We start from the raw sequence: 5329 nt of genomic DNA, 5'->3' as shown, positions 1-5329 counted from the left end.
GGATGATCAAGGAAACCCTGGAATGGGTAGAGGTCATAGTCAAGGTAGAGGCTTCGCATCAAGAAAAGATGAAATCACAAGTCACAGGACAAGTTCTGATGCTGGAAAAAGAATTAGTTCTGCTACTCATAAAAGGATAAGTTCTGATGAACTTTTAGATCTTGATGAAGAAATGTCAAGACAGTTATTTCTTCAGGAAAATCCAGGAATGGACTTGGAGAGTTTAATGGAAGAAGAAGCCAGACTTAAATCAGAGAAAGTCACATCTAAATCTGAAGCTTCTGGTAAAAAGACGCTTCCAAAACTCAAAGGCATTGTGATAAAAGAAAGGACAAATACTGAAGCAACATTGGCTAAATCACAACCGCAGATAGATCCAAGATCCAAGGGTAAAGAAAAGGTTGGTGAACCTATCAAGGTTTATGTGCCTCCTGAGAATGAAGAAATCACTGATGAAAAGGATGATCTTGCTCTGACTTCAAGAAAAGTTTCTAAAACAACCTCTGACATAGCTCAAGTTGTTCAGAGTCAAGAGACTGTAAGTTCTGATATTTTGAAGAAGCAAGTAACCTCTGACATGGCTCAAGTTAACTTGATATCAGAAGACAGACCAAAGACACTCCTACCAGGATTCACTAAAGCAAAACAGACTCAACCTTTGAAGACTGCTGCAAGTGGTTTTGAAGCAAGAGTAGTTACAGGAAAGGAAGCAAAAGATAAAACTGGATTGGGAAGTGCTGATGAAAGAAGAATACAGAACACTACCAATGATCCAATTTCCTTGAGTGAACCAGGTATTGGAGCAACTCCTGAGAGATTGAATCAACTAGAATCTGTACAAATGGTTTACGATACCTACTTGAAAGAACACATCTTGTTGTACTTCATGACAGATGGTAGGGTTTATCATATAAGGCAAAATGCCATTCCCTTGAAGTATTTTGAAGAACTGGAGCATGTACTATTCTTACTTCAAGTGAATGACAGATTAACAGAAAGTGCTGCAAACTATTTGAAGGATCAGATTCAGAGAAAGAAAAGGCTTTATTCTGTTAAGTCTGACAGCACATATCTTCCAAAGTACAGAGATCACAAGGGTGATATATTTGAAATGAAGCCCAACACGGCTAAGATTATAACTACCTTTCTAGGTTACAGGGCTGTGGAATTCAATCTTGAGTCTGATAAAGCATATTTGATCAGACTGGATCAGGATATAAGAAAAGCTAAGATTAATGATCTCAGGGCTGCAATCTTTTAAATTGGTGAAGATACTGCAGAGCTTAAAGATGCTAAAAGGAGGATGATTGATGAACTTAGATATGCTGAGAAATGTTTGTTGAAGAACTATCTCAGAACAACTCCTGACATCAGAGAGATCAGAAGATGAAGCCAAGTCAAGATCTACAACTGATTAAATTCTGATATTTGTACAGACTGAAGCTGTTATCAGAAGTTAAATGTTGGTAAAGCTTTAAGGACTGTAAGTTGTAGTTATCTAGTCTAATTCTCATGCATTTGTACTTAATGTTTTTGACATCATCAAATATCTGTTAAACTTGTATATTATGCTAATTTACAAGTTGGGGGAGATTATTAGATATATTTTATAATGTCATGGCTAATATGATTTATGTTTAGTTTTCAGATCTTATATAAACATGATAAATCAGTACTTACTGGAAGTCAGGACTTTAGGATATCAGTACTTATATTATCAGGAGATAATCATCAGAAGATGGATATCAGAACTTAAGTGCTGAAGGACGTTCAGATAAGGACAGTAGTTGATTAAAGGAAAGAAGATCGAGATAAACATAAGAAGAGATATGCATGGAGAAGGAATTTTATGAAGAATAGAATACTTGGAAGAAAAGATATCTGATTGATATATTTTAGGAAGCAGAATTATATTCCATATCAATTAGCGATTATCTTGTAACTGTGTAGTATCTAAACACAGACATAGGGTTTACACTATAAGTGTTATCATATTCGAGAAGATTATTCATTGTAACCCTAGCAGCTCTCGTGATATTTGTTTATCACTGAGAGGTAACAGTTCCATACTGTACCAGAGTTTATTGTTTCAATAAAGTTTGTTTTCTGTTACTTGAAATAATAAAAGTTCGATTTGATTGTATTTATACACTGTATTCACCCCCTCTACAGTGTGTGTGACCTAACAGCGTCCAAATTACAGATCGATTCATTTAAAACACATAACCAGTATCCCATTGGATCATATCAGATTCGAAAATAGATTACTTAGCTGCTAAGTAACTATAAAACGATACAGTTTAATACCATATTTGGATAATTATCAAAACCGAGCTTCTTATAAAACACCATATGAGAAAAAAATGTAAAAATATCTCGTCTCTCGAGAATATGGGTTTTATTGATCTACCGACATGATTATCGTATCGAAAATTTTGCGCCGAGACGCGCACGGGTCAAACCGTAATCCAGATCGAAAAAGTTAAAACACAAAAAATGTTCAGAATATCCAGATTAGGTTAGGAAGGAGTTTTTTTTTATCGTAGGTAACTCGCAGCCGCTACCCTTCAGGTGCGCACTGGGTAAACCCTACGGGTTCACGTAATAGCCTGCAAACCACGTGAACCAAGGTAAACCGCATTTAAGTGACAGGCTCTGGCTCAGGAGGCATAATCATAAATTCTCCTCCCGTGGGATTCGAACCTGTGACCAAGAGGTTAGTTTTCCTCTCTTTAACCAACTGAGCCAACCCTTGCGGGCTGTTAGGAAGGAGTTTTTGAAAGAGTTTCGGGTTGTAAAAACGAAAAAACGATTGAAGTTGGACGATTCCTAGTTTTATAAAATAGTTTTATAAATATTTAGAAAATAATTAATAAATCCATAAATCAATATAAAATCATATAATAGTCCAAAAATTACCGGAAAAATACCACAATTATCTACATTTTATTCTGGACATATAAAAATCACAATACTTACACTTTATCACATATAAACAGCCAAATATGAATATCAATCATCAAATAATTCACCAAAATTCCCATAATAATCACATAAACAATTTTAAATAATAATAATAATAATAATAATATCTGAAAATATGGGATATTACAATCTACCCCTCTTATAAGGATTCCGTCCTGGGAATCAACAAAAAAGAGCACTAGGGATCTTCTGGCCAACTTTCCAATCTTGCATACGTAATTTTTTTCAAAATCTCAAATAAAACTTGGATTCCTTGTATAACATAATGATCACGGGAGCTTCACTCCGCACCACTGTTCCATCCACATCCTTTAACCAATTCCTCAATAGAATTTCTTTTACTGGTTGCGAGAAAGAAGAATAGAAAGAAAGATAGAGAGAAAGAAAAAAAAGAGATAGAGATAAATAGAGAGAGAAATAAAGAAACATAATTGCTTCGTTATACGCCACTGATATTCTAATCGCATTGCAATCAACTGTTGCTATTGGTAATTCCATCACATAACCCTGCTTTGACTTGACCAGGATAACTCAGCTTAACTTGATTGACATACCTTCGAATATTTCAGATGATTAAATCATGGAATTCCAAAGAGAAAAGAATTTTATATCATAACAGGACCAAAATCTGAACTTGTGAAAAAGTATTGTTGAAATAAAAGAATAACTAAGAGATCAATATGATCAAATCAACTCGGTATTGCGTGCCCAAATTAAGACACTACTAAAGGTTGTTAACCTTCTTGTAGTCACAACACACACAAGTGATGGTGTCCCATCCAACTCCTATCACACAGATAAGTATACCTTGTGTCCCCTATAGTTAGGGTTGTTCATCTCAGTCAGAATAAAAGAATATTAAAGGAATCCAAAATCAAATGAATAAAACAGGAAAGATTTTAAAGCTGATATTTCTGAAGGAAATGAAATCCATAGAACAAAATTCTGGCACAAAATGACTAAACGAGTGTTAGGGAATATATCCTCTAACAGATACCTCTTTTTGAGGAATGACAAAAGAAGTTATAGAAGGAGAAGGTATTGCTAAGGTCTTAATACTTATCTTCTATTTCAACTCTTCTGTTGACTCGTCATCCGATTCTAGATACTTCTTCATGTTCTGAGGATATCGATAATCTTCATCGTCGTCGAATTGTAGTAGCCTCGGAAGATTCCACAATAGAAGTTTACAGCTTCCCGGAGTTCCATCCAGCTCAGCAAAAACATCTCATACGAATATGCCTTATCTTAACTTACTTGTTGGTACTATGTCCAATAGTCCAACAAGAAATCGATATGAGCTCAAGCGTCCTCACATAGCTATAAACACTCTTACACACTCTTGTTTCTAATTTACTATAAGCTCAGCTCTGATACCAACATGTACCGCCCCCAAATCCGAGGTCAGGGGATTTGGTCGTTATTATGAAACCTCATTCCAAATTAACCTATTTAATCAAAATACAAATGCCAGCAGAAGATATTTAGCATCTATGACCCCAAACTAATCCAAGATCTTTTAAGGTTACAGTTCTACAAACAAGAATTCCAAATTCCACAAATAATGTTTCACTTTCTTTTACTTCCTCTTAAAACTCTTTTCAACAGATTCCAAAACTCAAATCTTAACCCGCTAGTATAACTTCGAAAAGAAGTATACTAGGCCCAAAAAATAAAATACACAACTATAATATAATATAATATAAACAACTTTACACAATAGAACTTACACTATTCCTCAAACCCTGGACCAACCACCTTCCAAAAGCTTCTTCTTTGTCTTCTCGAATTATGCAGCTACACAGCGCAAGCTAATCCTCACTGGAGGTTAAATTTGAAAACAGGCAAGTATGAGCGAAAGAAATGCTCAGCAAGTTCATTATAGCATGTATATGGTTGTTTTGATATAAAACCAACATCTGCATCAGAGTAGAACGTTTAAAAATCATAATTGCTGAATCAGAAAATTTAGTAAAAGAATCCCAGAATTGATTCCTCCTCAGTATTCAAAATCCTTTGATATTTTTGAGCGAAATACTTCAGCAATATTTTGAATCTTGACGAGAATAAAACTCGTAAAACTATGTTTACGGAAGTATCATAAACAACAATAACATGGAACAATGATTATGGACTGAATCACAAACTTTATTCAAAACCGGACTCTTGAAATTAATACTTATTTTGTTGTCTTATTAAATTAGATATCAATACGAACTTTGATGCTCACAACATCCCATACTGAAGTCAACATCAATCATCTATACTAATACCACCTTTGATATTTAACAACAAAGTAAATATCAGCATAAATCAGAAACTGAATAAAAATTGCATTTCACCT

The sequence above is a fragment of the Apium graveolens genome, chromosome 2 (genome assembly GCF_009905375.1).
Source record: "Apium graveolens cultivar Ventura chromosome 2, ASM990537v1, whole genome shotgun sequence".
Taxonomy (NCBI): domain Eukaryota; kingdom Viridiplantae; phylum Streptophyta; class Magnoliopsida; order Apiales; family Apiaceae; genus Apium; species Apium graveolens.
Note: the sequence above shows the minus strand (reverse complement) of the source record.